Source organism: Halictus rubicundus, chromosome 8, assembly GCF_050948215.1.
Source record: "Halictus rubicundus isolate RS-2024b chromosome 8, iyHalRubi1_principal, whole genome shotgun sequence".
In the NCBI taxonomy this organism is placed as follows: Eukaryota; Metazoa; Arthropoda; class Insecta; order Hymenoptera; family Halictidae; genus Halictus; species Halictus rubicundus.
This window is the reverse complement of record NC_135156.1, coordinates 15,592,821-15,616,751: the sequence shown is the minus strand read 5'-3', so window position 1 is coordinate 15,616,751 and position 23,931 is coordinate 15,592,821. Positions and strand designations below refer to the sequence as shown.

At 43.2% G+C, this 23,931-nt stretch overlaps 1 protein-coding gene across 1 annotated transcript in view; it reads right to left on the bottom strand.

Moving 5' to 3' along the window:
* The window catches only part of LOC143356786 (acetylcholinesterase), a 101,582-nt gene extending 77,857 nt beyond the window's left edge, over window positions 1-23,725 (bottom strand). The window contains exon 1 of the mRNA XM_076792758.1: window positions 23,401-23,725. The gene's annotated coding sequence lies outside the window, so the exon portion shown is untranslated. The remainder of the gene's footprint in view (window positions 1-23,400) is intronic.
* Window positions 23,726-23,931: the final 206 nt, after the last annotated feature.

Here is a 23,931-nt window from a genome sequence, read left to right as displayed (position 1 = left end):
ATACACAATACAAGATACGCACACGATGCCGTTATAAAAATTATTCTCGCGTTGTTAGAAGACGGACGAACGTACTTACCAAATTTGAAGTCGATATGTCCGTTAACTTCGTCAAAAAAAAAAAAAAAACTCCCAAAGATCCCCAGAGCGTGCGACCACGACCCCCGAAAAAATAAACCGCAGGCATCGTCACGGACCGAGAGGCGTTCAATTGATTAACGAGCGTGGAACAATAGGTGAAAACTGACGTACGCGGGCGTGTTCTAATTTATGTATCCGAGCCGAAGTAATTGGCATCGCGGTCCAAATCCATTTGATTTGGTATTCCCGGGAGGCCGATCCCCACCTCGTGTCTCCCATTAAAAACCGAAACGGGCGGAGCTGGTTATTTTCTCGCCGCGTCTCGGACACGTGAAATCAAAGTTATCGGATCTTTGGAGGGGTAAGGGGAGCGAGGGAGAATGGGTGAGGAAGAGAACGCGGGAGGGGAGGAGGGGTAGGGAGGCGATAATAAATTCATAGAGTCGCAGGAATTCCGCGGGTGCAATTTGTATGCGGAAACAGGGGGAACTCGTCCGGTCGGACACTCGGGGCGAAAACCGTCGGGTTCGACGCAGCCCGTCGACGCGAGTGCACGGTGGCAATGCGTCGGGAACTGCTGCAGCCGCAATGCAGCTCCGGTGCAAAGGAAAAATCGTTCGCGGCGCCGGATGCACTCCGTTCCTTCGCCGTTCCCGATTCTTCCCCCCTCTCCTCCCGATCAGCGAGTCCCGTATCGCTGGCGACTTTTCTTCTGCGTCGGTGCTCACACGATGATCTCTCGATCCTACGCGTAGATCCACACACGGAGGATCCGATGGGTTACAAAGGTGAAAGGGCAGGCCCCTCTTTTCCTCTCTGTTTCTCTCTCTAACGTCTTCGCATTTTCCTTCTGCACCGTCGTCCTCGTACGATGATCTCTCGATCCTACACGTGGATCGATAAACGGAGAATCCAACGTGTTACAAAGGTGCTTTGCATTTTCCTCCTGCACGGTACTCCTCGCAGGACGATCTCTTGACTGCACGCATAGATCGATAAACGGGGGATCTAACGGGCTAGAAAGGTGAAGGGGCAAGGTCTCTCTCTCTCTCTCTCTCTCTCTCTCTCTCTTTTCCTTTGGCTTCTTCAGGTTCTAGGTAAGATAGCTGCCGCGATAGTTTCGACGGGAGAAAAGCCCGGTTGCAACGCGGTTCGCAGAGGGAAGCCACGTGACGTATAAGTCATGCATAAAAAATCAGGCGGCACGAGGCCTGCGGGAAAGCCGGGCGCAGCCAGATTGACCCGATTAGATAAGGATCTGCCCCGAAAGCTGACATAATGAGCGTAACGAGCCCCCGCTAGAACAAATGGAGAAAAACCGGCCCCGACCCCGGACGAACATAATCGGCGTGCTCCACTTGCCGCGGGCCGGTCACGCGTCTTCTTCTTCCACTTGATTTTCCGTCCACGCGGAGATCGGGGAATCACTGGCGTTCCTTTTGTACGGATCGTAATCGTAACAATGAAATGTGCAACTTTGAAATTCGAGAAGGAAAATCGCAATGATTTCCGGACCAATCAAATGCAGTGCGATAATCGCTGTGATTGCGACAAAGATCGTACAGCAAGGATTTTAAACTTATATATATATTATGATAAAAATACGTAAAATATATGTATTGCAATATTTTCAATGAATTTTTGAAATCTTACTTTCAGTGGTAATAGCCTTCGTAGATCTGAAATAGGTAAAAATCGTACTAAATTCCGTCGAATATTGTATGCTGGCATTTTTTGAAAATTTTAGAGACCCACAGTCTATTAACACTGGAACTTACCGAACCAGTCATAATGACTGGTGGATGATTTCTTCTGTCACGATTAGTGAAACTATGGAAACGTTTTCACGAGAAATTTTGCACGAGAAAATGGATGTTAGGGTAACAATTTAGAATATTATAATAAGACAGAAACTGAATGTTTAGTGTAAATGAATATGCGTGAAAATGGATGTTAGGGTAACAATTTAGAGAAATTTTTTAACACGTGCACGGACAGTAAAAATGTCAGTGAGCTGCAAAAATAGACAGGCAATGTTTCTTGAAACTAGTTGTACTATCCGAAATCTGATTGGAATTAAACAATAATAATAAGTTAACTGCCATTAGTAATGACAAATGAAATGTATATTAATTAGAAGAACAAATTTTCATTTGAAATGTATATTAATTAGAAGAACAAATTTTCATTTGAAATGTATATTAATTGGAAGAACAAATTTTCATTTGAAATGTATATTAATTACAAAAACTTAAGGTTGTACAATATTAAATGAATAAAAATTGGCTTTAAAATTTGAATGCTATTCACGTCATTTTGCATCACTATGAAAATGAATGCTATAGCATTTGCGTCCGCGAAAGTGTTAATGTATCTCTCCGTTGGAGTACACGTTACCATAAAAATCGTATGAAACCTGAGCAAATTCAATCTTGCTGTTACTATAAAGGGATAAGTCTGTCGCGTTTAGGGCTCGCTAGTTCCAGTGTTAATGATTATACAATCAGCGGAAGTCTCGGAAGCAGGGGGTCTTCGGAAGGGGGTTTGGTCCAGGCAATCCGAGTCGGTGACGAGTAACGTCGTTACGATAGCCAACAATCGGAAGACAATGGGGGACAGGAGGAAGGAAGAAAATTGAATAGGAACTTGAGAAATGGCCTAGGGATACCTTTGGGAGCGAGAGTGCAAGGCTGTCGAGAGAGTCCACCGGCGACTACAACGAGCCCTCGCGGCCTTATTATGCCGCCAGGTTCTCCGTAGATCCTTATCTAACCGGGTTAATCTATCCTCTGCTATCCCCCGCGAATTTACCGTCGTCGTAACCCCCTGCTACCCCTCCTCTGTTCACCTTTACCCCTGTGCCTAGATCCTCCTCCGACAGACCCCCCCCCCTCTTCCCGTTTCTCCGCGTTCGAGCGACCGACGATTTTCTAGGGCTTTGTGTCAGCCGACACGGGCCGCAAGCTGTTTATACTATTCCGAGTGGCGCATCGCGTGACGGGAGCATCGGCTGGTCTCTTGCGAACCACACAGCGCTGACACACATACACGAGTACACCGAATATCGCCTAACCGAGCCTAGTTGTTCCGCTGGATTAACCAACCACCACTGGCGGCTAGGCTGGTTCGTGGTAATTTTCAGTGGCGCCGCGGGGGTCACCGGTGGCCGGCAACTAATCGCACACCACCTGACTCAATTTCGCTGGTAGCGTGCCGGCAACTTTTCGACGTTGTTAACGCTGCCGCGGGAATTAAGCGGCTTTTTGCGAGACGCGCGTCCCCCGCACCGTTGCTGTCGCTCCGAGCACCCCGGCTTTTGTCAAACCTCTCGCTGTTCCAAACGACTCGCGGCGTTGCGATTCGAGGTACCCCGACCGCGCAAAAACACCCTTTCAACGGTTATCGTGCAGCGTGTGTCGCGTGCCTTCGTTACGTGATCTTTCACCGCGATCTAGTTTACCGTCGCGGTGATTACAAGCGGATTCTTTGCTGTTCACGATTTCCTAGATCAAGAAAATTTGTGTCTGTTGCGTATGTTTTTCAGATGTTCTCCAATGGCTGTACATCGACAACGAAATACTATTTTATTTTGGGTTACAATGAATTAGGAAAATACAGATTTAGTAGACTTCAGGAATGAATATACTGTTTTTGGTATGTACAATGTTTATTAACTGTTCGGTTTAAATATCTGCTGGTTTTCTGCAAGGAGTTAATGACAACAACGCTGAAATGGTTCATCGACGAAATGTCTGACCATTGGAACGGTTATACTACTTATCGTCTGGAAATTTACTGATTCGTAAGACTTCAGAAATGAATACTTTTTTTGCTACAATATTTGTTAACTATTCGGTTTAAATATCTGCTAGTTTTCTGCAAGGGGTTAATGACAACAACGCTGAAATGGTTCATCGACGAAATGTCTGACCATTGGAACGGTTATACTACTTGTCGACTGGAAATTTACTGATTCATAAGACTTCAGAAATGAACATACTTTTTTTGGTATATACAATTTTTATTAACTATTCGGTTTAAATGTCTGCTAGTTTTCTGCAAGGGGTTAATAACAACAACGCGACAATGATTCATCGACAGCCTGAAATGTCTGACTATTGGAACAGTTCTACTACTTATCGACTGGCAATTTACAGATTGATAAGACTTCAGAAATAAATACTCTTTTTGCTGGAATATTTATTAACTATTCCAAGGGGTTAAGTACCAAGGTGTTAATAACAACAACGGTAAAATGGTTCAACGACGAAATGTCTGACCATTGGAACGGTTATACTGCTTATCGACTGGAAATTTACAGATTGATAAGACTTCAGAAATGAATACTATTTTTGCTACGATATTTATTAACTATTCCAAGGGGTTAAGTACCAAGGTGTTAATAACAACAACGGTAAAATGGTTCATCGACGAAATGTCTGACCATTGGAACAGTTCTACTACTTATCGACTGGCAATTTACAGATTGATAAGACTTCAGAAATAAATACTCTTTTTGCTAGAATATTTATTAACTATTCCAAGAGGTTAAATACCAAGGGGTTAATAAGAACAACGGTAAAATGGTTCATCGACGAAATGTCTGACCATTGGAACGATTATACTACTTATCGACTGGCAATTTACCAGTTTGCGCAACGTAATTGAACGTCCACGAAGGAAATGGTCCCGCTCCGAAAGATCCACAGCGAGATCCATAGGATTTTCCGCGGCGCCTCCTCCGTTCGTTCCGTTTTACTTTGGCGTCCCGACGCGTCGTCCAATTTCTGACCTGGCCTAGAAGGCTTATGAATATTGCACCGTGCCACGACCTTTTCGCTTCTCGTCGCCGCACCAGCGTCTGCCACCGTTTCATTATTGACGACCGCTTTCTTTATACGCTCGCGGCGGTTTCGTGTGTCAGACACTGCCCCCCGGAAATTACTTTTTTCCACCGCACACATAGAGAGAGAGAGAGAGAGAGAGAGAGAGAGAGAGAGAGAGAGAGAGAGAGAGAGAGAAGGAGAAGGAGAGAGAGAACTAGGTACATGCCAACTTGCAACGCGATGATCACGGGATCGCAGGCACGTTCCACGAACCCGAATGCAGCTCCCTGGAAAGTCGATTCTCGCGTGGCCAACGGGAACACTGCACTCTGATTCGATTTTACGAAATCGATACCTCGATCGAACACAGTTTCCTCTCTCTGTCTCTCTCTCTCTCTCTCGCGCGCTAAATCATTACGCCATTTCCCTGTCTGCTTCCCGTCTACTTGCTTACCAATTTTGTAAATTCGCAGAGATTTCGACTCCATTTTGCACAAGGCAATCTTCATTCAATCGGTTCTATTTTGTTCGAATTATTACTACGGGATTTTTGAGCGAGTTATTCGTGGACTATTTTATTTGTAAAGTGGAGAAATATTAGCAGTTCGTGGGCATTGAGGTTTCGCATCGGTAGAATTTTTTTAGCGATAGGTGCCCTTTCAGTGACTTCAATGATTAAAAGAAGTGTGTCAATATATTATTTTCTACTCGTTAAATTTCTGCTAGGTTCCCATTTCTTGAATATCCATTTTACCGCCAGAAATGATTGATTAACACCTTGACCGCCAGACTAGGAACCTCAAAAATTCCATGAAATTAAAGTAAGTTGTTTAGTGAAATAAAAATTGAAAAATGTATGATATTCGGTGGTCCTCCAACTTTCTTGCATTTTACAGATCCTCATCTTTGGTACAATGAATATATTAACAGAAAAATTCATTTTAAAACCTGGACAAATAATTCCGTCACCCTCAATGCGTCCAGGAGCAATCCAAATGGTACAGTTTTCCAAATAAATGATTATTAACCGGTCCTCCATATTCTTGGACTCCTTCAATCTTGCTTCCTTCCGTTTTTAACACGTAACCACCCACGTTTCACCCCAAAAATCCACGCGACCATTGCAGATTGAAATCCGGATACTGGTCGACCGAAAGACACCGAGAGTCAGCTGCCGTCAACCCGAACGGAGAAACGATGACTCCCAAAAGAAAAAAAAAAAAAAAAAAGAAAAAAGAAAAGCCAGTCGATCCGTCAGAGGCGACATCGTCGAGCGCGTTCTCGCGGGGCGTAAACACTTTGCGCCCGAAAGGCACAACAGAGAGTCGCGGGTCTCGTTGCGGCCCGGTTTTTATCAAGCTTTTTATCTGGTTCCTGGCCATCTTCCGTCGTTTCCGTGTCCCGGGGGCACAATAACCGGCGGAACCGCCCCCCGAGTCGCACAAAGGGAATCCCTTTTTTTTTTGTCGGTCGCCGAAAGACGGACAATTTGTTTCAACGGTCCCTACAAAAGACGGGCGGAAAAGGTCGATTCCGCTCGGCGGGTACTGGGACGATGAAGAGACGAGGACTTTGGGGGACAGAGGGGTGGGACAGAAGGGGTATAGAGAGGGGCGGGGGACGACAGAAGGGGGACAACGTGTCGTCCCGGAATTGCAGACGCGCGCAGATACGCCGCGATGATAACGGGGCCGCGCGAATAAAGGCCAGCGCCTTTATCGGGCCGTTGATCTCGACACTTACCGGTATCGAGATGTACCTTTTTTTCTCTCCAGGGGACGCTCGACAATCGGACTTTCGTTCCGCCTAAAAAATACGCCTCTCCCCGCCCCTCTATATTCTTCTCCCTCCCCCCACCCCCGTACGACTGATAACGCGGAAACCTAATCGGAGATATCGTTATCGGGCCCAGCGACGAATTCGTGTTATCGTGCCGTTTATCCGAGGTTTTCGCGACCTCTTTGTCGAATTCTTTTAATCGTAGACCGACAATATTGTTTTCAGTTGAATTACAGTGAATTCTTGATGTATGTCAGCGTCAGGTATCGTCCAGGAGACTTATCCTAGCCGTGTTATGTTTACCGAGGCCTCTCGAGCTCGGTGGACCCTCACCGAGTATATACCCCGCGGTAGTGGGGATAATTCCGTGACGTTTATCATCCAGGCCCTAGCGACATATATAGAGAAATCACTGTATCCTGGTGATGTTTCGCTGGGGACGTATTCATACGTCCATTACTGCACCAAGAGATCAGTCTCGTAAAGGCTAATGGATTTGGTTAATTTTCATACTGTGCACACTTAACAACGAGTAGATACGGCTAGTTCAAATTTGTATGCAATTCTTTTTGTATGTTTTTAAGCGTATGATGCAACGCTCGTCTTATTTTATTTTTTTTTTTTTGCGTCTTTGCAAAAGACTTTGCGAATACGAGAAATATTTAAGATAGTATTCAGGTGAAGTTCCACTCTCGATTTTAATCCTCCGACAGCGGAATCCGGGTCTCTTTTGACCCACCGCACAGTGGGCCAAAAGCGCCAAAACGTGGCCAAAATAGGAAGGAGTACTTCAATTTAGTTCAAAATTGATACTCATAGGTTTCTCGGGTTGCTGATTATAAATCTGGTGTCAAAATTACAAAAAACAAAATGGCGGATTCACTATGGCGGATGCGTAACCAAAAAAATTATTGGACTTCCTTGAAAATTAGTGTTCCCATATTTTTCGGGCCGGCGAATATGTCTCTGATGTCAAAATTACAAAAAATAAAATTTTTTTTAAACAATAAAAAAATTGTTGTATCAGAAAATTCTGTAAGCGGAACCATTCTCGAGAAAACATGCTTGTAACTAGTACCATGACTACCTCTGCGTCACAAAAATGGATCGCATTACGAAAGGGCCAGTTTTGGGCAGCTACTTTTTCAAAATAATGTTAAATAATAGTATCTACTACAAGACTCGACAAGAATCTCCGTGGAATATTGTGGAATATACAACTTTTAGTATACATTTGTAAAATCTGTGCACTAAGTTTTATCGTTCACTTCATACATTCCAAACATTAATTAATATAAATCCAATGTTATTATTATGTACGGTACTTACTTCCAGGAACAGCATCCATCGTACACGCACAAAAAAAATTCAATTTCTGTAAAATTGTAAGCTTGACACCTTTTTTTTTCACAACGTAGTTCACTCCACGAAAACTGCGAGACGACTGTATGGGATATTTATACTCCCACCATTTAACAGGTATAGGTAGTAAGACCTTTTTACCTTCGGCTTCTTATACAATCATTACCTGAGTATCCAATACGGCAAGAGCCATACCCCTAACGTAAAATTCATTTTTTGCATTTTGGCCACGTTTTGGCGATTTTGGCCCACTGTGCACCCTGTCAAACTCGTAATTCTTAGTTTCTGGCGAATTAGTAAAATGGACAACTACTGCATTGGAAACAATGAAAAATTTACGGTTCGAAAAGTTCGTAAATAAAGCGGTGAATGATCCTAATCATCATCAATTACAATATACAGTTATAAGATATGGTCCGTTGTCCGAAGGTTATGCGTTCAACGTCTTCGATGGACATTCGAATGATCGAGCTGCGTGAGATTGGAGCTCCGGAATCTGTTTTTGAATAATTATTCGAAAGCGATTAGATTAGATTGTTCAGATGTTGTTGGTACATAATTGAAATTGCTGTTGTTATTGAGCTGCTTGTTAAGATAAACTTTAAGGTGGGAGCTACAGATCTCTGAAAAATATTATTGGATTATCGGCAAAATTAGATGCGTAGATGTTCTCCAGATTTGATTAACTGTTCTGTTTACATCCAATACGATGAAAATATTTTCGTGAGATTTTTCAAAGAGAAAGAAGGGAGGGACACACACCACTTTTTCGAACTTAATCCGCAACATTTTCACTTTTTTCTGATGAGAGTATTAAAGTAGAGACTCGAATAAGTATTTCAGAATTTTTAATAGCCGAAAACAGTAAAAAAAGAAAATGGCCCTGGACATTAATGACCCAGTGCGCCCGTGGAGGGTTAAATGTAGTCCATCTCAATTTTGAAGCACAATTATGCCCCGAAAAAATATAATTATTTTTACATTGCAAAGAAATCGTGAGGAAAGTCAACGTTAGACTACGCGCAAAATTTCTCGGATCCGTAATCTTCGTCCGGAGGGCGATAACAAATAAATGTATTGTGAATAATGCAGCAGATGAAATCAACGCTTTCGATAAAGATCGCAGAAATTTGTTTTCACGTGTGTCCCGCGACGAATTCTTCTCACGTTTGAGTCCGAACGTTATCTGCCACGCATTGCTGCTGATAGTGGCGATAATCTCGTGTTCTAACACCTTGGACAAATTTTCTCGGGTGATTGTTTTGTAAACGCTGAATATGTTGCGACGAGCCTGGATTACGATATCTCTCATCCACGTGTGGACACGCTTTGTTACACAGTGAATGGGTTAATCTGTCTGTTCATGAATTGCTGTTTCTACTTCTGGTTGGCTACTCGTCTACGCGAGTCGTCTAGCTCTCCAAGTGGTTTTACCTTGAAACCGTTGACTCGTGTGAACAAGTTTTATTTCGTTATTCCAGCTCCATTCATCGAGCACTATTTACCTCGCGATTTCAGATTAAATTTATTTCGTTCTCATCGAACTTTGATCATTTGGCAAATTCTACTGTCACTTGAAAATGCTTAGAGAGCTTATCAGCTCAAGAGAAACTAATTAAACCGAGAAAGGGAATTTGTTCAAGGAAATAAATAATTGGTGACCAGAGGGTCCACTTGAATCGAAATCAAAAAACCAAAAAAAAAAAAAAAAAAAAAGCAGTCTCTTGCGGTGCTCTGCATTTAGATGGTTCAAGAAAATCTATTTAAGTCGCGCAAAAAATATCAATATGGGTTAAGGGGAATCGACTCGAATTGGAAAAGGAAATAATTAATTGGCAGTTTAAGAACGCACGAGAATCTACTCTCGGACTGAAAAGGGCAGAACGAATGCTTTGCTGCGGGCTGCGGGTCAAAGAAAATCTGTTCGAATTGAAGGGAGGATAATTGACTGTCGAAGGGCCTGTGAAAATAAAAAGGGAAACGTCTGGCATCTAAGAAATTATGGAACGCGGGCACATCGCGGACCGCAACGTCATACTAAAGGGCTGTGTTGACCAAACTTCTACCGCCCCAGATAAAAATTGATAACGGCTGTTCTCCGACTATCGGCGAATAGTCAAAACACACGTCCCCGATCGTTGAAAATCGAGCGATAAGACAGTTTCGGCACCGTGGGCTCCGGTAGACCCCGTTACCGTGCTCGAAGGGTTGAAAAGTGCGATCAGGAGGCTCGCGTTTATGCAAAAACACCGAATCGATCAGGCTCGTTGAGATGCAGAGCGGCGAGTGGTAAAATTGCTTTCGCTCGGATTCCTCGGCCGGGCAAGATTACTTTCGCCCCGGGCTGATCCCGCCATCGAGAAAGAAACAAACCCGGGATGAGCCGAGAACCGGTGTCAAAAAAACAAAAAAAAAAAAATAGACGAGGGGATGGAGAAAATCGAGTTGTCTCCCAGTTTCAATTGTACACCTGAAGGACGCACGTATGTTACATTTCATAAAATTCAGAGGGGTGGCGCAAGCACAACTCGTTGCTCACCCTGGCTGAATACAATTCCTGACGCGTCAGCAGCCATTTTGAGACTACAAAATTTTCCAAAAATCCATTAACACTTTAACGACCGCTCGCACAACATGTGTGTGATGCTACCGCCGAAGGTTGTGGGCCAGTACCACACTCTTCGTGTGATAATTTATGAATGTAAACAAGTGCGGACATTGCTATCGGCTTCGTATTTCATCGCCACGTCTTTGATTTTAGGTGATCATTGCCTATTTTTCATTTTTAATTAATTCTTCAAAAATACTGCCGGCCCCTGGCGACGTTTCACTGCGTAGACGTGTGCGGTCGTTAAAGTGTTAAGACGATTGTCTAAAAAATACATTCTAAAATACACTCTTCTGTCCTTCGGTTGCCTTGAAACTCGAAGATGGTCGCAGAATCTGGGCTGAGGTTTCGTGCGGAAAAGGGCCGAGACGGGGGATGATCGGAAAAAAGCGATAGAAGAAGAGAAAAATCGAGTCGACCCTGTTCCCTTCGATCCGTATGAATTTCATCTCACTTTCAGTCGACGCTATACCCACGGGGTTGAACCTCCCCCTTTCTCTCTCTTTCTCTTTCTCTTGCTGGCCAAGCTGATGGTCGTCGCGACACACAGACGACGGCCGACGACGTTGTTGTATTGGCGGCGCATTGATTCGGCCACGGGGGAGCGAAAAATAGTCGGACAACCGGAGGAAGTGCATAATTGTGGAATCGAGCGTAGTTAGGTCACGGTTCCTATTTTTAGTTCGGCACTGATTGTGAGTTCAAACGAAAGCAAAGGCCACCTGTGTGTGTCCCAACGTTTACTTTACGCCGTCGCTTCACCGTCTACTTCCCTCCCCTTTTTTCCTCCCTACCATCCTCTCTCCTTCTCCCTCTCCCTCTCTCTCTCTCTCTCTCTCTCTCTTTTCTCTTTCTCGCCTATCTTCCTCGGTCATCTCCAAACACTCGTCTTCTTGCCTCTTTATCTTGGAAGAGACGGACAGCAGAGCTTTTGACACGATCCTTGATCCTCGGCGGGAAAAACGAGCGTCAATTTACCTTTTGTCGCTCTTGCGTGCTACCTTGTCGTTGTTCCGCTTTTCTGACATGACGGATCGTGCAGATAGATCTCCGGACAACGATCGGGCACGTCACACACCCGCAAGTTCACCGAAATCTGCACTAAGTTTTCTTTTTCTCTATCCCGAAGACTCATTCGTCGCCGTTGATTTCGTAATTATTAACACTAGATTTACGGGGGGACCCGTCAAAACGACGGATTGTAATATTTTTAATTTAATATTATTAAGATTCGAAGGATGCACACGTAAGAAATTATTTAGCAAATTTATTTCTTCGGGTATATATTATTTTAAAAATATTGCTCAAAATGTGGGTAGCACGTTCTTGTTGTTTTCATGAAGTAACGCGAAATAGTCGCTTTTAGTGGTCCGTAAACCTAGTGTTAAACCACGACTCCTCGACTGGTGCCAGTCTTTGACGTGTGCAATTTTTTCGTACTTTATTCTTCAGTATTGCATTATAATCCTGTTCTCTCAGCGGTTGGTAGCCTTCCAACGCGCTCTAAATTTGTATACAGTGTTTCCCAAAAATGTCCTGCTCTCCTTGATAAAGGGGTGGTTCCTGTAGTCATTCGAAGTAATTTTTTCTTTCTGCGAAGAAAAGGGAGCCCTCGGGAGGTACATTTTTTGGGACACCCCGTAGAACCTCTGGCGACGTTGTCGAGTACTAAAAGCTCCGGAAAAGTAATTGGTACGCCGGGCAATCGGTACACGGAAATGTCCATTTCAGAAAATCAGCGACACCCTTTTTCCAGAAGGTCGTTCGATCAACGTTCGATAAATTTGAGAACGCCGTCGGACGATCCGATTGGCTCGACCACTGAGAAAATACATGCTAAACGCTCTTTCCCCGAATCCGAACGAGAGACGAGTCCGCGTGAAAGGAGGATTCCAGTGAAAAATCGATCGAAGCATCTCGCGGGTTGCGGTGTCGCAGCCTTTTTTCGTTTCCCTCGGCGGGCGTACATTTTTAATGTTGCCGCGGAGGATTCGGAACACGCCCGGAATCGGATCCGCTGGCAAACACTCGATAAATTATCTGTCGAGTGGCCGGCCGCGATAATTCGACGGGCCGAAGTCAGCGAGAACGGGATCAAGTTCAATATGTACTCGCCAACTCGATTCGGACACTTAAAGTTTCACTTCGCGGGCTACGAATAATTGATTCATTAATCCCCCCTGCCGCACCCTAACTACGTGTGTTCAATTTACGTAAGCTGCTTTCCGATCCTCGGTATCGCGCGTCGCTAGAAACCATGGGCAACGAAATGTGTCGGGTGCCAACTGTCTCTTGTGCTTTCTAGCATTTTTCAGCAAAAAGGCGTCATCGGTTTTCCACCCGCTACGTCATGCAAGAGAATCCTAGAAGAACTACTTAGTCGTACTATATATTTTTTTCTAATTAAACTACCAATGCTTGAATGTCGACAATTTCTCGAGAAGCAGAAATTCAGTGTTCTCCATGAAAATTTAAATTGTTATTAGAATTCTTCTGAATTTAATGTCACTATAATAATTCCTTTAAATTTAATTCCACCATAACAATTCTTTTAAAATTTAATTTTACTTGGAATATTCCCCTAAATTCAAATTAGAAATTTAAATTATTATTAGAATTCTTCTGAATTTAATTTCACCATAATAATTCCTCTAAAATTTAATTTCACCATAACAATTCTTTTCAAATTTAATTTTACTTTGAATATTCCCCTAAATTCAAATTAAAAATTTTAATTATTATTATCTGCAGAAGCTACAAATGCTAACAAGTCCCTAATCAAATCTAGAGATTAGGATCCCTAATCCCTAATCAAATTTTTGACTTTCCCTTTCAAGCTACCAATCGCAAAAATTCAAGCAGAATGACAAAAACACTTTGTTCACTTATCTCAAGTTGAGGTCTGACGCAGCCGAAGAGACAAAGCTGATCGACAGATTGCAGATCTTTATGCAATACAAAAACGTTCTATCTCAACTGTAACAAACAGGTGTCACCTGCAAGTTTATTTTCTTTTTCTTTTTCTTTTTTTTTTTTTTTTTTGAGGATTTCAACGAATTGAGAATACCATATCGTGCCTCGTTCATCCACATGGATGCACAAATTCCACGGACTGCTTATCAGTTTAGCATACAAAGTCGACGTTCCGCGATAATATCTACTAGCACGAAAAAAAATACATCGGCACGCTGTTATTGATATCGACATTCGTTCGTTACAATAGTACGCCGGAAATAGAATAATCATCACAGCTCTTACATAACTCCGTGGACAATTACGTCATACCTCTCTAATGACACACGGTAGGTAATTTTCCTTATCCATCGTTCCGAGAATTATTTATCTCGCTCGACTATAATTTTGGTGCTAGTACACGAAATCACAAGATTGAGTTTACGTAAACTTCATACGATTGTTGCGATACGTGCTCGATTGAAACGCTCGATTCAATCGCTCCCCACGAAAAGATTTTTATAATTTCGCTGCAAAACAATCTCAACAATAAAAACAAAAACACTTTGTGCAGTCTTGTGATAACAACGGGACGATAAAATATGGAACAGTGAAAAGATCGATTGTTCTCAATTTCTTCAAATGATTCCGACAAGCACAATTTCATATTTAGCTCCCTCTCTTGAAATCGTTGCGGAAAATTTCTATTTCACACAAACATCCGCGGCACAGCGATAATTACACTTCATCCATTTCTGATCGAAATGAGTAAGATCAAATATGAAATAGCGAAAGTAACCATTTAAAAGTACTGTACCATTATTTCTATTCCATTAAAACACGATTAACAATTTTAACTATTTTCATTTCCCATAGAAACCCGTAGTCTGCTAATAACACTTCGGACAAACACCGGAATCACACCGTTCCGTTTTCACCGAAAGAAATTCGTGCCCAAAGAGGTTGAACTCGAAATTAAAAAACAGAATTTCTTTCGGCGCAGGGACGTAAAAAAAAATCATGTAAGCACCGTTGAAACGTAGAAACGTACTGTAAAAAGGAGACGAAGAATGATCGAACGAGGTAGTGATTCGTGTCGTCGATCGACAACAACGTTTAATGGCAGAGCGTGAGTCAGCTTCGAGGGCAACAATGGGAAAGATTAGCGTTATCAGGCGAAAATATTTAATCCGACCGCGGCGTCGACGTTTCCGATGGCTCTCGAAAATGTTGGCACTGCCATCGATACTTGGTAGTCGGCAGCGGTTGCTGGTGAAACTCGCCGCTCGACGGAATAATCGCGAGACGCAACGCGGACGCTCGGGGATACGCGCGTAACGCAGCCGAAGATAAAAGCCGTTTCCCGCGGGTCGGAGAGCGATCGATGGATTCGTTATTGCGAATCGTTTCAAGGACCCCGTTTGCCACGGACTCACTCCGATTCATCGTGTGCTCGATTTCAACAACGTCTTCCCACTCCCCGTTCGCAAAGTGCGTAGGAATATTAACACGTCGCCGCGCTCCTTTCTTTGAACGCGGGAAAAAAAATGTTTACCCTCAACCCCTCAGCCCGAACTAATTTTTCTCTTTTATTTTAGAACCTGCTTCGATGCAATACAATTTAATTATACTCCCATAGGCTTTGCTAGCCTATCTGGAACAGCTGAGAACTACCAGAATCGTCCCTACTAGACCTTCGTGCAAAATTCTCCACTTCCGTGAAACTAAATGAGAAGGGATTTGTCCTGTTTTAATAATTATAACCTGATTAAGATTTGAGTCGTTTACTCGAACCTCCTTCCTTCCTTCCTTCCTTTCAATGTTTACTTTTTCCTGTTAACACGTTAACTGCCACGTCAGTCACATGTGACTGACAGTGATTTTTGACTAGGTTCAGAAATGAAATTTTATCGTGACATATCCAGATAAGCCGAATTTTGTTAGGAACTTTAGAATTCGAAAAGGTTAAGACAGCATCCCCTGTAATACATATTAAATTTTTAGTTTCGGTTTCATTCATTGAATTACACTGATCTTGTGAAATTTTCTGGGATTGATTTTTGACACTTAACGTGTTAACCCTTGGCACTCGAATGGCGACTGTAAGGCGCCACTAAAAATTGCTGTATCACGATTCAAAATATTTTTCACATTATTAAATTCATTTGTATTTAATAAATTACTAAACATTTGAGTATTGCACGAGTAAATATATAGAAGGGAAATATTCCAGGTCGGAAAAAATGTTTCATTTTGTAGTTAAAATAGGTTCGAGTGCAAAGGGTTAAAACAGAGGCCTCCACACGTATGTCAGAATTATGTTACATCTTTGTGGTACCTAGAAATGCAAATTTTTACACAATGCAAAAAAACCAAACGAAAATAACTCCGCGTTTAACGCTTCGGCGAATAACCAGGATTTTCCAGGATATTCAAAATTGTAAATTAATCGGAATATAGAAATGTACAATAGTCTCGCAATTGGTCAACGTTAAAAAACGTTAAAAAAGTTTAAAGAAGGAATTAACGTGATACCGACATAATGATTAACGTGTGCTAAGCGAACTACAGTGAATTCTCGATAATTGTCAACGACAGCGTCATGTATCGTCCAAGGGACATGCCCGAGCCGTGTTATGTTTACTGTTATGTTTACCGAGGCGTGCGAGGCCTCTCGAACATCCTGGCCTCTCGCGAGCTATACCCCGCGGTAGTGGGGATAATTCCGCGACGTTTATCGTCGAGGCCTTGGCGACATATATAGAGAAATCGCTCTATTCGAGATCTTTCGTGAAGATTATCTTCAGCAGGCGACTCCGAAGACGATCAAGTTCGAAAGACTACGAAGCTCGAAGCTCGAAGCTCGAAAGCGGTTGCGGCGACGGCCTTCACCGTTCCGTGGCTACGCAGCGAGATTTATCGGGCGACCTCGGGCTAGGAAAATCCGATCCTCGATCTCCGGTGCATCCAGCGGACTTAAGCCTATCGAAATTTATCGGCGGAGAGCTGGCAACGAGGCCTAGCCAGCGTTAATCCGTGCCACATATTCCTCGATATCCGTTCGCCGATCTTATCGTTGATCCAGTAGCTTTGTCGCCGTAACTCACGCGGACTAATAGGACTATTGCGGGACGATCTTCTTCGCTCGAAATCGATCCTCCGCGTCCCTACCGCTAGGCTCGAACAGGCCTTTTTATTTGATCTTTTCTTGTTTCTTTTTTTTAACGCTCCCCAGAGAAATTACTCCCGTTCCTCCCCCCGCCCCCCTTTCGACGTCTCGACGCCTCCGAACGCGGAAGACGCAACACTTGTGCGGGCAGTCATGTTGTAGTATGGTGAGTCGGATTTGTTAATAATATGGAGACAGAAGTCCCCGAAGTATGCAAACTACTATTTGCAGAATTTTCAAGTGCAGTACCGCGTGCAATTTTTAGATCTGGAGAAGCTGACTTGGAAAGAAAGAAAGTGAGACAATTGGATATCAAAGTGGTAGAACGTTCTTAGCATCCCTATTTCAAAACTGTGTTTTGAAAGATGAAGACGGAGGCCTTCGAAATCTGCAGACTACCTCCACTGATGAAATACCCAAGTGCGCTAACGCAAGAAATTTTTTAATTTCAAAAAGCTGGGTTGGAAATAAAGAAAATAGAATGATAGAAAAATAATTTATATTGAGACCACCTCAGCGCCCCTATTTCAGAACTGTGCTTGAAAAGATGAAGACGGAGGCCTCCAAAATCTGCAGGCTACCTCCACTGATGAAATACTCAAGTAAGTAAATACTCAAATTTTTTAATTTCGAAAAGCTGGGTTGGAAATATAGAAAATAGAATGATAGAAAATTGATGTTTGTTGAGACCTCCTCAGCGCCCCTATTTCAAAACTGTGCTTCAAAAGATGAAGACGGAGGTCTCCAAAATCTGCAGGCTACCTCCACTGATGAAATACTCAAGTAAGTAAATACTCAAATTTTTTAATTTCAAAAAGCTGGGTTGGAAATATAGAAAATAGAATGATAGAAAATTGATGTTTGTTGAGACCTCCTCAGCGCCCCTATTTCAAAACTGTGCTTCAAACGAAGAAGACGGAGGCCTCCAAAATCTGCAGGCTACCTCCACCGATGAAATACTCAACCAAGTAAATACTCAAATTGTTTAATTTCAAAAAGCTGGGTTGGAAATATATAAAATAGAATGACAGAAAATTAATTTATATTGAGACCTCCTCAGCGCCCCTATTTCAAAACTGTGGTTGACAAGATGAAAACGGAGGCCTCCAAAATCTGCAGGCTACCTCCACTGATGAAATACTCAAGTAAGTAAATACTCAAACTTTTTAATTTCAAAAAGCTGGGTTGGAAATATAGAAAATAGAATGATAGAAAATTGATGTTTGTTGAGACCTCCTCAGCGCCCCTATTTCAAAACTGTGCTTCAAACGAAGAAGACGGAGGTCTCCAAAATCTGCAGGCTACCTCCACCGATGAAATACTCAACCAAGTAAATACTCAAATTGTTTAATTTCAAAAAGCTGGGTTGGAAATATATAAAATAGAATGATAGAAAATTAATTTATGTTGAGACCTCCTCAGCGCCCCTATTTCAAAACTGAGCTTCAAAAGTCGGAGACGGAGGCCTCCAACACCCCCACCACCACAATTTCCAAGCAAGCCACCAATTTTCGAATCTGAAGAGCTCGCATCGAAAGAAGCGGGACATAAAATACTAAACCGAGCGGAAATTGAAAATTGAAGAACCGAACAGCCGCGCGATGCATCATAGTCTAGCGATAAGGCTGCGGCCGAAGAAGCCTGTCCTCGCGGGGATGTTTGCTTCGTTCGTCTCGCATTACTTTTATCATCGTGTACCGTGCTTTAATATCCCGCGGAACAGATTTATGAAATAATAAACACAGCTTCCTCTCCGGGGTGGAGCCGGCACGAGCGCTCCTCGCACCCGGGAGGAGTGGCTGGACTTTAAAAGTTTTACGCGGGCTGTTGATAACGATAAGTAATAGTTATTAACGGATACAGCCTTTCTAGGGAGACGTTGATAGTAAAGAACGCGGGGCTGTAAAGGAAAGAGGCGAGGAAATAGAAAGATTTTTTATAGAGATGGAAAATACGACTGCCGGGTTCCTGCTGGCCAACCGGCAAGGACGCTCCTCGGGTAATTAATTTGTAGCCGCGATGTTTAAATGGGACTCTCCGCTGGGACATTGATCACGGTGAACCAAAGACCGGCTGCTTTAATCTTGTAAACGAGGACGCGGGGAAATAATTATTAGACGACGTCCCGATGAAAAACATTCCTTGTTGCAATCGTTCCTTAATCGTTCACGGACCAAAACGATTAGGCACCTCCTCAGCTTCGTTCACCCTTACCTCTCTCTCTATTTCAAATTAATTTCCTTAACGATTGCTGCACGCGTTTACGACATTTTGTTACACGTAGAATATTTCCAGTATTTCATGATTTACTTGCTTTTATGGACATCAAGTTTATTACTCGTATTTACGACACTTTAATTTTTAGCAATTTCTTGGATACAAACATAGCAATGTTGTTATTTTTTTAAATAATAGTATGGTCATTTTTAGTGGCGTTTTAGAGTCGCCGTTCGGGAACTCAGGATTGGACGGCAGATTTTCTGTCGAAATCCTTTAAAATTGTTAAAGAATGGTGGAAATTTGGTTTCTATTTCCTGCAATTTTTATTTTGCATATAGATCCACAGTCTAGTCATTACCAAAATATCAAAGTTATTAACACTAAACCTACCAGGCAGAAAACATGTAAAAGTGAAACGTCTTATAGAAGTAAACTTTGAACGATTTTCATTGTAACATGTACTTAAATAAATAAGTCAATTCCTATGAAAACGTTTGTATAATTTCAATAATTGTGAAATAGAAAACCGGTCATTTTGACCGTGGTAGGTTTAGTGTTAAAGAAAGGGACAGATCAGCTCGGTTGCTTGAGATTGACATTTAGAAATGTTTATTTCGCACTTATGCTTCCTATCGTCAAACAGCCATTAACACTAAGCTTACAGGGCCCGTCAAAACGACGGGTCTTAATATTTTTAATTTAAAATTCTTAAGATTGTAAGGATGCATAGATGAGAAATTATTTAGCAAATTTCTTTCTTCGGGTATATATTACTTTCAAAATATCGCTAAAACTGTGGGTAGTGCGCACTTGTTATTCTTATAAAGCAATGTAGAATAGTCACTTTCAGTGCTCCGTAAATCCAGTGTTAAAAGAAGTTTCGAAGACGAACGTAGGCACCCCGTTTCATCAATTAACGCTCCCGGAGTTGATTGTTGCCGATTGTTTCGGCTGAATTTGTCGGCAGGCATCGTCGAACCCGCGAGAAATCGCCGTGCTCGGGAAAAATCGTCTCCACATCCGCCTCGCGCGACCTGCGACCGTTATTTTTAGCTGCTTAAAAATAATTAACCGGCAACGAAAAAATATATCGATCCACGGTGTGTATTCTCCTCTGCTCCGGCGTGGAACTTTCTTTTCCCCCACGTGAAACGCGGTGTTCGCCGCGAGCGCAATGGCATCGTGTAGAAAAATCGTGTTTACATTATGTGCACATATACATGTGGGGTGAAAACGAAAAAAAGAATGATGCAACTTTTCGCTGTGTGCCGCACAGTGTCACCAAACGGAGCCGCGCTCGCTCCGCAGCCAAGGTTCCCCGGGAGTTTCAGTGAAACAAGCACACACGGCGAGAGAGAGAGAGAGAGAGAGAGAGAGAGAGAGAGAGAGAGATAGATAGAGCGCAGCTAAAAATAATCGATTGCTTATCGATGCTCCTAAATAACTTCGTCGAACTCCGCATAATTAGACAGGCTATAAAAACCGGTGAATTAATCACTCGAGAGGCGAACGGGTCGCCCAGAAATTCGATCGATCGGTCGCGGATTCCGGCCCCGAATATTTACGTCGGTTTTCGGTAACTTGTTGCCACCGAATCGAGTTATCGTTATTATCATTTCGGGTGTACACGGAGGGGGAGGGAGGAGGGGGGAGTGCACGACTACCGTTTTCATTTGACGCCGACGAACGTTCGGCCGTTCGCGAAATAATTGCTGCACCCGTTAACCTGTTCACACGACACCCCTAACTGCGGATCGCATCGGAATCGTGCGTGCGCGCGCGGTGCGAGTTGCATCTGCAGCGCATTCGATTCCGGGAAAATGAAACGCGTGCTCGTTTCTGTTTCAGAAAAATTTTTTCTTCCATTCGATGACCACGTTTTCTCTGGCAATTACACGATTAACCCTTTGCACCCGGGTGGTGACTAGAGAAGCGCCACTAGAAATTGTTGTGGCATCGTTTCGATCGAATTATAAAAAATATTACAAAATTTTTAGATTACTAACCATTCGAATATTGTACGTGGAAATCGGATCAGTTTCGCATGAATAAAATGGAAATATTCTAGGACGGAAGAAGAATTCAGTTTTAGGATGAAAATAGCGCAAAGGGCTAACAATCAGCGAGATTCTGGTTTAAACGATTATGCAGATGTTGAACTTTGTTTCTCAACAAGGTGGAATTTATTTGCAGTGAAACTGCTGCGCCAAATTCGATTCGGGAGAATAAAGCACTGCCTCGTTTTAAAGAGCTTCGCGGATATTAAATTTTAATCTCGTGGAAGCGAGCGAAAATATGGCGGATCGAAAGGGAAGTAAACGAGATTACCGATGTTAAGGAAACGTTTAGTAGCGTGGACTACCCGATTTTCGATCGCTAAATGTAGATCGTCTAAACCGATTTTCCATCGGTAAATATAGACTGTCTGAACTGATTTTCTTTTATTAGAGTGCACGGAGTAATTGAATTTTCTGTTGTTAAATTTAGACTGTCCGCACTAATTTTCTATTGCTAAATGTGGACTATGTAAATTATTTGCAGACCGCCGATAGACTTTGGAAATTAATTTTCAATTGCGCCTTGATTTCGAAGAAGAGTGAACGGGAAGATCGGCGATATTCAAGGAACGTTGAATATCACTTTGTTAATTGATTTTCTGGTATCAAGCGTACATTGTCTAAATGAATTTTCTGCAGCTGAATTTATAGACTGCCTAAACGTGGACTGTGTAAACTAATTTTAAATCGTGTATAAATTAATTTTAGGTCCTGCATGAATTAGTTCGAGATCGTAAGTGAATTATTTTTAACTCCTCGGTTTCTGGTGTTCCGATTGTTTTTGGATGAGTCGAGCATTTTATCGAAACATGCGTTTTTATTCGGCGAAACGAATTCTGGTGTTGGAATGCACAGGTGCAAGAACCGTTCCGTCTCAATTAAAGACTTTCCATTTTTGAATCTGATAGATGCACTGCGCCCGAACTCGTGACTTCTCCTATTGCACCCAATCGAGGGTTAAGTGGACTTCTAAAGTGGACTTTAAAAGCGTAACAACTCAATTTTCGGAATTAATTTCCACCCGGTAGCATTGAAAACACGACAGAACTACGGGCAATCACCGGAATCGCCACTTCAACATGTTTACAATATAATTATAAACAGAAGACCGCACACAATTTCATAGCTCTTCTCGAGCCTAGAATTATTCGAACGAATTCCAGAAAACGTGACAGAAAAATTACACGTGAAACTTAGTTCCCCAGGGTAAATTCAACAACAATTCAACACTTAATTAAACAATCTCCTGGACGTCTCACAAAATTGCAGTGAAAAAGTCCAAATTTTCCACAACGATTACTCTTTTAATCCTCTAGTTTCAATCCTTCAGATCCTAACAAACCAGCCATAGAAAAGCCTGCTATCCTAACAGAAATCCTAACAGAAAATCGTACAATTTCCATATTAACTGACAACTAGACTGCGGATCTTTATGCAAAATGAAACTTTTCTTCCTGAATTGCAACAAACTGGAACGAAGCAGAAAGTTATTTTCTTCTCTTTAATACGTTGAATAGGCTGATGATAATATAACAGCATTATTACAGACATCTACTTCTCATAAATGCATAAAATCCACTGTCTACTGACAATACAATTTCAGACAGGGCCCATACCCTGGAAGACAGCACAGAAAAAAAGCCCCAGCTCCCATCGAACAACGAACACCTGCGTCACATTAAACCCACATGAAATCCCCATAACCTACCCCTAAACCACTTCCCTCTTCAGCAATCACAGGCTCCGGCTACGCAAATCTGCGACAACCAAGAAAGCTGACAAATTCTCATCCACGCACATTTCTCATACCGGACTTCTACACCTGGAGTGAAAATCGTGTCACCTGATACCGATGCAACTATCTTTCCAAATACTGCCCAGGCCTGGACAGCCAACACGGAACAAAATCCCAGCATCCCATCAACCAACTACACTGCACCACTTCAAACCCGCATCGGACTTGCCTCTTCGCCGATCCCGAGCCCTAGCTACCGACCTCTACAACATTCAAAGAAGAAAACCAGCATAATCTGATCGGGGCACGGTTAGGGGTATACTCGCACGAGGCTGCGGCCGCCTAAGACGAGGACGCCGGCCGGAAGTGACGCGTGGTGCGGTGGAATCCGTTACCAGGCCGATCCTCTCTCGACGCAAGACTCAACAACAAATCATCTACGATCCTGGATCTAGCCAAAGAGAAAAGAAGAAAAGCCTGCTGCAAGATCCTTCTTCTCTCGGCGCGGTTCAACCCTCGAAATCAAGCGCACGGGGGCTACACGGTATCCTGATCGCGAGGAGATACGAGAAAGGGGATCGATCAGCCTTGGAAGGAGAGTGATCACTTACGAATTTCGTGGGTAGCCAGAGCACCAGCTGGCTCCGGTGTCCAGCTCGAGGTGGACCTGGTTCAGCCGGACAGGTAGACCCTCTGTAGCTTGTTGGTCCGGCTGTGTCTGCTCTCGCCTGGGTTGCCACGACCCTGACTCTGGCCTTTGCCTCTTTCCTGCTGGCGGTGGCTTGGCTTGGCTTGGCGTTCAACGGCTGCTCTTCATCGGTATCGGGGCTTGTTATCGGGCAGCACACACCGGGAAAGACACAGCCGCCTCTCTTTCTCCGGGTCCTCCTCGCCTGGCACACTCTTTCTCTCTCCCTCTCTACCAGTAGCTTTGCTCCCTCTCGATATCCTTCTCTCTTTCTCTCTGTCTCTCTCTCTCTCTCTCTCTCTCTCTCTCTTTTAGGGGATGACGGGGACACCGGAGACGACGATGGAATCACGGGGGCCGCTAACGACGAAGACGAGGCACCTCGACGACGCAAATCGCGAGAGAAACGAGAGGACGTCTCGAGGCAAGAGCGTGCGAAAGAGAAGTAGGCCGG